This window comes from Dermacentor albipictus, chromosome 6 (assembly GCF_038994185.2).
Source record: "Dermacentor albipictus isolate Rhodes 1998 colony chromosome 6, USDA_Dalb.pri_finalv2, whole genome shotgun sequence".
In the NCBI taxonomy this organism is placed as follows: domain Eukaryota; kingdom Metazoa; phylum Arthropoda; class Arachnida; order Ixodida; family Ixodidae; genus Dermacentor; species Dermacentor albipictus.
In genome coordinates this window covers 55,889,951-55,900,705 of record NC_091826.1, presented here as the reverse complement: position 1 = coordinate 55,900,705, position 10,755 = coordinate 55,889,951, and positions in this window count along the sequence as shown.

The following is a 10,755-nucleotide window of genomic DNA, read 5'->3' as shown; positions in this document are numbered from 1 at the left end:
GAATTTGTGTGCTTTGATGGCACCCTCATTATCATCATCAAATTACGTATGACGACCACGTGCCTCCCATCTGCGCCTGCTGAGATGGCTTCATCCCCGGGCAGTCATCCACTCTCTTACGTGACATGCATGAAATAGCAATAGTACGCTTCTTTTTATTATAAAGACGTTGGCTCCTTGCAGTCTATGTGTACGTCCGAAGAAAGTGGCCACAAAGGCAGACGGCATCCGCGCAACAAAGGATTCGTTACGTTCTGGCAGAGGCTTGTTATAAACGTGGCGCGAACTGTATGACCGATTGCTGTAGCGTATCTCTTGAACGACAGCACACTGTCCGCATTAGACCAGGTAGACCAGCAGCCATAGCTTACTGCAAAGAAACATAAGCTCCTTCGCGAAAATAGTAATTGTCGGAGAACGTGAGCTTCGTTTCATTTCGGAACCACCACCAAGACAGCGAAATTGGTCCAACTTTCTTCAAGGCAGATGCACAATGTACGTTCTCACGCTACGTCAGAAGATATAAAGAAGTTGAGTTTCCAGTTCTTTCTTTTTTGAGCTGCAATTATTAGCGTTTGTAGTAGATAAGGGGAAAAATATGGAATATTCGAGTAGGGCGTAATTGAAACGAAACTCGCGAATGTGTAGCTGCAGCAACGTCAGTCGCCTATATAGCTACGTCGATTGATCGCGCGACAAAATGCCGCAGGCGTGTACCGCTCCAGTAACGGCGTGTTTGCAGGGGGCAAGCAGCGAGACTCTTGGTTCTACAGAGGCGTCGATAGAAAGGGGGGGTAAAACTTTTAATGAAAGCTGGGGAGCCTTGCCTGGCGACGGTGCAAGCACGGTACTCAAGATAAAATGCGATAAGTTAAACGATACAAACTTGACATCAGACAGACGCACCACGCAATAAGTAAAAGAAAATTAAAGTCTCATTTTGAGATAACTCATTACTGGAGTTGAAGTTTGTCTTGGTTTAATTGCAAAAGTAAACAAACAATGCAGAGCAAAGCTATAGAGGTTATCAGCACTTGACGAAGGCCTGCCTAAACAAAACACCTAAACAAAAAAGCAGACACTGGCACTTTGAAGCACATATCGCACGCATATATCCGCGAATTTAAGCTGGTCGAACTATGTTATAAAGATATGCGAAACTTCGGAAAAGAAGCTTTGGCTCTTGCGACGGAAATTGGAGTTAGCCTCACAGTCAGTAAAACTAACAGCTTATTTAACGTACGTTCAGCTCACGCTAGAGCATGCCAGCATAATGTGGGACCCTTATCAGTCAGGGTTAATTGAGAGACTGGAAAGAGTTGAACGTCGAGCAGCAAAGTTTATTCTATCACGTTACTCTCTCACAGATTCTGTCTCCGAAATGCTCGCTTTGCTCAACTTGCCTACGCTCGCTGAACGCAGGTGCATAACTAGGTTAAACGGCTAAACTAGCTAGGTTAAACTAGCTAGCGCCTGAACGCAGGCGCTAGCTAGGAGAACGTACACAGCCCGTGCCCAACCTTGGAGGTAATTTCTGGCGGGTGCAAAGCAGGGTGAGCTGAGATGGCTGCTGGCTGCACGCGCTCTGTCTTGCCGCGCGCCTAGTGTTGGAGGCCACCTAATTTCAAGTCTCCGAAGCGCGTTGAAAGCGAGAGGTAGCACAAGTGGTCGCTCCCCTATGTTTTCTATGTTCATCACGTCAGCGTTCCGGCAACAAATATTCGCTGTTATTGAGTGGTATGTGTTCGTGTTTCCTGCACGTGCGGGGCACTAGGCTTTTTAATTTGTTTAGCAAGCGAAAGTACCTTTTGGGTGAAACGGCGACTTTTTCTAATATTGCTTGCGGGTTTCAGGTACTCAAGGAGCAGTCGAGGCCGATAACTTCGAAGCATTTGTAAGCCGCAGCTAGTGTGAAAGTGTGGAATCTTCCAATGGTAAGTATTTCTGGTGCTATAAGTCGGATGTTGTAGTTACAAGTGTTAAATTATGGGAATATAGTGTTCCGTTTGCTGATGCTAAGGAAGCTGTCACGAGTAATTTTCTAATCGTGTAGTTAATTTACAGGGACTATAAACTTTTTCGAGAGTTGGACACTTGGTATTCAAGTTGATATATTATGAATACCTTCCAAATTCTACTTCGTGACCTCCGAATATCTGAACAGTTTACGACAGTTGTTATACTTCAATCTAAATTATAATAATTGAAGTAGGAAGAACATATTGCAGCATACACCAATTTTGAAGACTCTAGGAGCAAGTAGTGGTTTCGAATATTATACCTGCTGTAGAGCTCAGCTTTCGCGCAGTATAAGTTACGCAATCATATCATTGCAATAGGGCCAAGAAATAAATTCTGAGCACTTACGTATATACTTAGAATTGCATATTTCTGCAACTGTACTGCAGAAAATCTCCTTCGTAACATGGAATGCGCATGCAGACGGAACTAGTCTATGTTCCACGCGCATGTGGTGCCTCGGTGTGCAATCTCTGATATATGTCTTGGGAACAAACGTAAGAGATCGCATTAATGAGGAATTATCTCCATTGTTCCCTCTCATTGTCGACAGGAAGGAACGCTTAAGGAAAATATCAGGTCATTACACGCCTAGAATAGAGTGAGAAAAATGACGAATAAAAAATTCAGGCAACTTGAACAGAGGTAGTTCCTGTCCTAGAATAGAATGGAATATTAACTCGACCACTCGCACAATGACAGGTTAACTGTCTAGCCGGAAAAGACGCAGCACCTAAAGACGGGTGCTGCTGCCATCCTGAAGTTTCCATGCCGGCTTGCCGTTTTGCTTAGTAACAGCTTTAGTTATTGTCCTGAAGAGCTTTCGCCGACGGGGCCTTAGATCCCCCACGTGGGGACGTCGATATTTTACCTCGCCCTCATCTCGCCGGTTTGCTGGATGGCCCAGAGTTGATATCAGAAATTAGACAGCATCTACGAGGGTGTAGTTATAATTGTATACTAGTTGCGAACTACATTGTATTCTAAAGTAATAAAAAAAAACAGAACCAAGGAGACTTCGACAACTCTACCAGCGGAAGAGTGGTCCATGTACGAGAAATTACACTGGAATCAGTGCCGTCATAACAATACAATGTCTGTGAGCAGGCTAGTTGGTATTCGACGCTAAAACGGCGCGCCAGTGCAATAGCACTGACAGAAGCAACAAACGAAAGCTGTAATTTTTAACTGAGAATTTTATTTTTCACGCGCACAAGGAATCGCCACTCGTGAGCCACTTACGTGTAAGCTCAAAATTCAAGAAAGGAAGTTGGTCTTGCATCTCATCTATTAGAAATCACCATTAATCATTAATGACCATCACTAATCAGCCAATTGAAAAAGAATTGTGAAAGAACGCTTCAGCAGCTTGAATTCATCTTCATGTTCATCATATTTGTCTCGTTATTATGTTTACGTGTCCGTTGCTACCCTTCTTCCCCATAACTTCAATATGAGAATATGTACATCTTTTGATGGAATGTTATTGGCTTGCTGATGGACTGGTCCGTTTTGATTTTGAATTTCTTAAAGTGGTGGATGGAAAAGAAAATATTCGAGACGTGTGTCTCGCCAACTTATCATTGTGCTTCGTTCTTAGGGGTCCCACAAGTTCACCGAGAATTCGGAACAAAGTCGACATTACAAAATAATGAAGCACATTATATTTTCTAACCTTGTGAACTTCCTTGAAGCAAATATTTTTTCTCTAACAGTCAACATGGCTTTTCCAAATTGTTTTCTTGTGAGGCTTAGCTGGTACCTCTCACTAATGACTTACATGTATATCTTGATAGCGGTTTTTTTTAGTGATTGCATATTTTTGGATTTGTCGAAAGCTTTTTGCAAGGTCAAACATGTATTGCTACTACAAAAACTAAGCGCACTCAACATTCACCCGGGAGTACTTAGCTGGATCCAATCGTTCCTTTCGTCTTGTTCCCAATTTGTTGTAACTAATGACTGCTAATCTAACGCGGCTCCAGTTGAATCCGGTGTTCCACAAGGGTCTGTTCTTGGTCATCTTTTATTTTTAGTATATATTAACGATTTACCTGTTAGCATTTCTCACAAATTTGTTTATTCGCTGACGACTGTGTTATATATATAAAATAACTGCCCTTCAATCTGATTTAAATACCATATCTTATTGGTGCCTCACTTGGTGCATGGAACTTAACATCAATAAATGCAAATCTATGCAGATTTCTCGGTCTAACACAACTTGCCCTACATACGCCCTCAATGACTGCCCCCTTTAATCCATTACATGCTACCGTTATCTTGGCATTCATTTACTAGCGATATTTCTTGGAAGCAGCATGTACAATATGTAATATCTAAGGCTAACCGCTCCTTAGGAAACTTGAGTTTTTCGCTTGCGCCTGTTTCATTAAAACGGCTGTTGTACACAACGACGTCCGCCCCCAATTAGAATACGCCTCATCCGTTTGATATCCTCATTAGATCACATGAATTAACGAAATTGAATCAGTGCAAAATTGCTTTGTTCGTTTCAGCTTAGCTAACCACTATCGCACTGCTAGTGTCACATTAATGAAGAGAAACCCTTCCAATCCCATTATTATCTCTTCGCAGAAAGGAATCACGCATTTCCCTTTTTCCTAAAATCTACTACCACAACGCATCTTTTCGCCCTCTTTGGATCCAACCTGCGCCTTATTATTCGGCTCGTCGTGACCACTTACAAAAAGTTAACGTACCCCGTCATAACACCATCGCGCGCTCACATTCGTTCTTTCGTAGGACTTCAGTCGACTGGAATATTCTGCCTACGTCATTAGTAAGCATCACTGACACCGCTATTCTTAAGCATGCACTAATCAACATAAAATGATGCATGGAGGCAAATTGCATAATTACGTACTCATTTGTGAACATTGTCTGCTTGCTAAACTGTACTCTTTCCGTATTTTCAGATTATGTAAGTCTCTGTTTTGGTTATTATGAATGCATTACTAGTTTTTTGATATCGCTTTTGTTCCCTGCACTGTGAATTCCTAGAACTAATCCTGTATTTTTTACTCTTGGAAAGTATTCTCGCCCCTCCCCCCCGCAATGTACAATTGTGTACCTTGAGGACACCACTGATGAATAAATAAATAAATAAATAAATAAATAAATAAATAAATAAAATAAATAAATAAACATGAACACCAAAGAGACTATATATAGTCGCATGAATTACGCGAGCAACTCCTTCAGAATGTTTTTTTTTTCGTCCTTTTGCACATATTTCAACCTCTTTCGCATGCACTTTGCGTACATGAACTTGTTTTTGGGTCACGTTTATCGAACGGTGGATAAAAAAATCACTGTGGCCACATTCCTAAAGTCTGCATTGTCGTCCGACTCGGTATTAGCTAGCTGTATGCGCCTAATAGCAGGCTATATTTCGACCCGAAGTTATCGCGGATCAAGAGAACTCTTTAAACTGAATTTAGGCATTGGGCCATCAGTTACTTCCCCAAAATAAGTTGCCTGCACTCTCTCCGATGAACTACATGGAATAAGGGATTATAATAATAATAATATTTGGGGTTTTACGTGCCAAAACCACTTTCCGATTATGAGGCACGCCGTAGTGGAGGACTCCGGAAATTTTGACCACCTGGGGTTCTTTAACGTGCACCTAAATCTAAGCACACGGGTGTTTTCGCATTTCGCCCCCATCGAAATGCGGCCGCCGTGGCCGGGATTCGATCCCGCAACCTCGTGCTCAGCAGCGCAACACCATAGCCACTGAGCAACCACGGCGGGTAATAAGGGATTATAACGATGAAAGAAAAGAGATGCACAAATATTTGATATAGTGCTGATAAAGGCAGCTGCGCAGCTCGGCATCGACTGTAACTTATAAGATAGCCCTTAAGGCATCATCGTTGCACATTTTACCCCAAACTAGGGACGACATGTAAAATCTCAGCAATGAAGCGGTCCGGCGGGGACGGCTTTTCAAAATGTTGCCCATCTCGAGTTTTTAGGCGTGTGTAGAGAAACATGCTGGCTCACCCTATCAAGGAAACCCATACGCCCCATATCCAATTACCTCATACGAATATCAGGGACCTACTATAAAAACCAGTATGTTCTCATGTGTCAGACGGGGCGCGTCTCACATAATTCTCATTTAAACATATCGGGATACCATATAAGAACTCCTATGTCCTCATACATCATATGTGGCATCTTCCATATGATTCACACCGAAGCATTGGGCCTCCTACGTAACTGCGCGTATGTACACATGGATTATATATGGCAAGTTCCATATGATCAAATGAAGATATGGAGATCGCACATAAAAACACGTGTTCGTATACATCATATGGTGACTACACAGTATGATTATGGTAACATACAGCTTCTCTTACGGGACACCCGTATGTTCAATTCAAATAAGAGAATATGACGCCTATGTGTTATATTCAGATATAGTACTTGAAATCGCCCCTGTATCATTCTCTCTCTCTTTTGCGGGCATGCAAAAATGTATATAGAGGGATTTCGAATACTAACTGAAGTGCTGCAATGAGCTGCCCAAAAGCCCTAGCAAACGCACAGGCACGCCATTTGCACGTTCTCACGGGTGTTGTGGCAGACAAGCTGTTTCTCGGAAACTGCAGCGAGTGAGGATTTGCGGCTGCGGGAGGTAACTCGAAGCAACGTGTACAGCCAATCATCCCGCGTGGCCTTACGTGCTGACTGGCTCGACAGACACGAAATATCTATCTCTAGCACCCACGGATGTTCTCACAGATGGAAGTGGCCGAAATGCCATCTCTCTGCTTTTCGTTGTAGCCGTGAAGTCGGGATTAGCATGCAATGACATCTTTGCTCAGTGGCGGCTCGCTGTAGACCTGTGCTCGCTGCAGCTGCCGATGCATGAGAAGTTGGGCTAAGGGGTGGCCCTGCTTGGATGAACCATTTGCATTGATACTAAGCAGGTCCTAGCGAAAGGAACATGGAGCGAAACCTGTACAAAGTTGTATTGCTCGAACAGCCATCTTAATTATATCCCTACTCCGAGCCTTGGCTATGATTTTGACTCTGTACTAGCGGCTCGGCTAGCAGCTCAAATTCGCAAAAGTGATTTCGCACATTCACAACTGACTGGCAAGCGTAGTGGCTGCGGAACTTAAGCTATCGTAGTCGGCTAGAAGACAGGACTTTTCTCATGCTATGGGCTTTACGTGCCGGCGTCCTGTCGTTTACCCAAGAAAACCTTGGAGAACACAGATGGCCCAGATCGATGCTTTTGCTATCACGGTACCATAGATTCCTCGCAAGATGCTGTGCATGTGGCGGTCATGGTACGAATGAAAGTCATATCGAACGCACCGACCAACAACAAATAATAATTTGCGTCTATCTCGCTACTTTGAAAGGCGTGTGTTTTTCATTCAAGGTTGCCATGTCATCTGTTATATCTATAAAATATATTCACTGCTGTATATTCGACTAGAATATCTTTGTATAACCTTGCTACATGCTTAACATTTACTGGTTGGTTTCTCTGTATTGACGAAAATTTGTCCGAGTTCTATTTACAGTCGTGTCTACTTTTGCACTAGTTATTGTGTCCGCTAATACGTCAGAATACCGTGAACACTGTAAATCCACGCCAGTGAAGGATACTCTAAAGGTGGCCTCTTGTTTGCTTCCCGCCCAAGAGCTCTCAAGAGTGCAACATGAATCAAGTGTCATGTCATCTGGGGGCAATATTGGTTACTTTCTACGCTTACTTTAATAGTGATAGCCATTATACGGGCACACCAGGCGATATTTTGGCGTTGCCGTCTAGGTGTTGAAATGGGAGTGCTTAAGCAATTGCATGCTATATGTTTACCTGTGTCATATATGTAAGTTAGATGGTAGAATGTTCAACCGCCAAAGTCGTTCAAGACAGCAATTCATTTTAATGAATTGTTTTTCAGAATTTAAAAAAAATGCAGTGCACAAGCAAAAGTAGCGAGACATTTCGTTCCCAACATTCACATTTTATTTTAAATCTTCTCAGACGACGTCACACAACGACAGTATAATTTTGCCATGACTACGTTATTACTGATATCGAAAAAATGATTACATTGAATGTAAGCATAAGAGAAGGTCCCACTTGTCTTCTGTTTCAAAAACGAAACAGAAATGGTTCAATGAGAAAGAGCTCATTGACGCGACACTTGAAGGAGCTGCGTGTGATTCTGCTGGCTTCTCAGTGAAAATGTGTGCAATCGGGTCATGTGGTCTTTATTCGCAAATAATCGCTAAGCAGGGACAGCCTCCTTTATTGAAAATGTTGGGGACTATAGCCAGGCAACTGTGTGTATTGCGGGGTAGTTAGGGGCTAAATTAAATTTTCTAAACCCCTGTTTTCGGCCTGATGCGCTTATAACCTTTCCGGACTGCTCTGGCAAAATAAAAAAAACATAGCTATTTACGTTCAGAGGAAATAGCGGCAAAATAAAGGGTATTGCGTCCTGAATGTTCGAAATGCGTAGCGCTATTATAATATCCTCTGGACATAATGAATTCTCGTTTTTTTCACAGCCTTCATTCCGTTTACGAGGCGTATAGTTGGTTTCCCCAGTCTCTTCGGTGAGGTGTGCCAGAGACGTTGTTTATATTTTGTTAGCGCGTGAAGCACGTTATAGTTGACGCGCAATAACAATTTAACCTGTGTATGTGTCATGAAGCAGTGTTGCTTCAAAGTTGAGGTTCTTCAGATAAATGAAATCACGATGATGCAAGTCATTGGAAACGACGAGGCCGCTTGTAAAGGCGCGCAACAAACTAGCTATATTTAGGCACACAAGCCAAGAAAACAAAAAACACACACAAGGAAAATAGCTGAAGTTCATGCAAGTGTTCAGTGTACACGAGCAGCGTTCCCCGGTGAAGTGGGCATGACATACATTCAGGGAAATGAGCGCGCGATGAGCAGATTGAAGCACGGCCTGAGGGTGGTGCCGCACAGTGTCGATGCTTGTATACGCCGGAAGCCGCCCGACATCTTGTCGACGTTCGCCGGCAGTAGCTTGGCTGAGGCGTTGGAGACGCCGGACAGGCCTGGGCTGCACGCCCTTATGGCGTCCGCCAGCTGCAAGCTTTGGGAGGGACTAGATTAGGCACTTGCTTCCAGGCCTGTTGCAACCACAGGCTGCAGAGGCCACTACCTCCGCGGCCTGGATGACATCTTCCATCTCCCGCCGCGTCTTCCTCTGTCTCCGGCTTCCCCCTGAACGCTCCTCGCTTAAGTTTTTCCAACTTTTGATGAAAACTTCGCATTGGATCCCATTCTCAGTAGCCTCGTGCTGCAGCTTCGCGCCAACTTCTTCCTCAACACGTTATTGTTCGCTCGCACGCGCCACCATACTGCCTTGTAGTTTTCGTAGTGTTTACCACCGCACTACGCCCGCGCACATCATGACAATAGATTAACTACAGCCTCTGTAAGGCCTAGGCGGTTTCTCGCCGGCCGTGCGATGCTTTGCTTCCGCCATCTAGAAACCACGTTGACAGCAAGAGCTCATTTAAGCTGCAGCTTTCTCGTGGGAGAGTCGCCGACCTCTGATCCTCCTGAGAGAGACAGGCACTATGCACACACATATCAGCGTGCCTGAATTTCGCCATTGCTCCAACCTGCCCTCCAAGCACTCGCTGCGAGTTGTTGCCTATGATGTTGCTTGCACGAAACGCATTATATCCTATAGTGTAGATGCGAAAAGCCGGAAGGCAACATTCGTTGCTAGACCCCTGACTGCCTCCCGGGGACGAAACTTTGCAATCTAAAGTTTGGTGCTAAGCCGAACCTAAGTGCTTCCCCGCACGAGCCGCAGAACCACCGCTTTCCGTTGGGAACTTGGGTAACGTCCGCTTGACGTGACTACGCCAGTGGAAGAGCACCAAGTAGGTTATGGTTAAGTGACAAACTAAGCGGTAAATCAAAATAAGCTTCACAGAAAAGCACGAGACAAATTTAGAAGATGGTGACAATTCAGCATTCAACCGGTTAGGGACTACCGTGTGATTAGCTTGGTGATAGCGCAAATTACGAACGATTTTAAGAGCAAACATACGAATTTTTGTGTCCTCTTACGCACGAGATACGTAAGCTATATAACTTCAACTTGAGTCAGTTTTTGTTACTCGAACTGCACTTAATCGAATCATGACGCAAAAGTTTCGAAATTGCGTTTGACACGGGAAATGAAGGTCCCGGACAACGAAACCATAAAATATGTGCTCATAAGCCTCTAAGCATGCTAAATGATCGGCTATATTTGCTTTCCAAGAAACAGTTTCGGCTTTATTTCTCGGGAAGCGTGTGTGTCTTGACGGCACAACAGAGAAAGTAGCCACGTGACAGCAGCCCACTGCGACGTTCTGACAGCTACTTTCGTTCGCTCGATGCTTTGTTGTACTGCTACTTTGGGCCACGTATAGATTATCACCATAGCATGCAGTCGAGTGAGCCGGAGCAGGTGCGAAAATGTGATGTCACGACGGTAATAACAGGTACGCAACCAAACCTAGTTCGCAGAAACGCCACAATATTAAATTATTTAGTGCCAGTCAGTATTTTTAGGGCGTTTATCTAGTCGAGGTCCGTCACTTTAAGCAAGAAAAAAAGAGAAGTCAGAAATACAGATATGAATACAAAATTTACTGCAAACGTCACGCTATACAACCATACAGTGAGTACACAGATCAAAG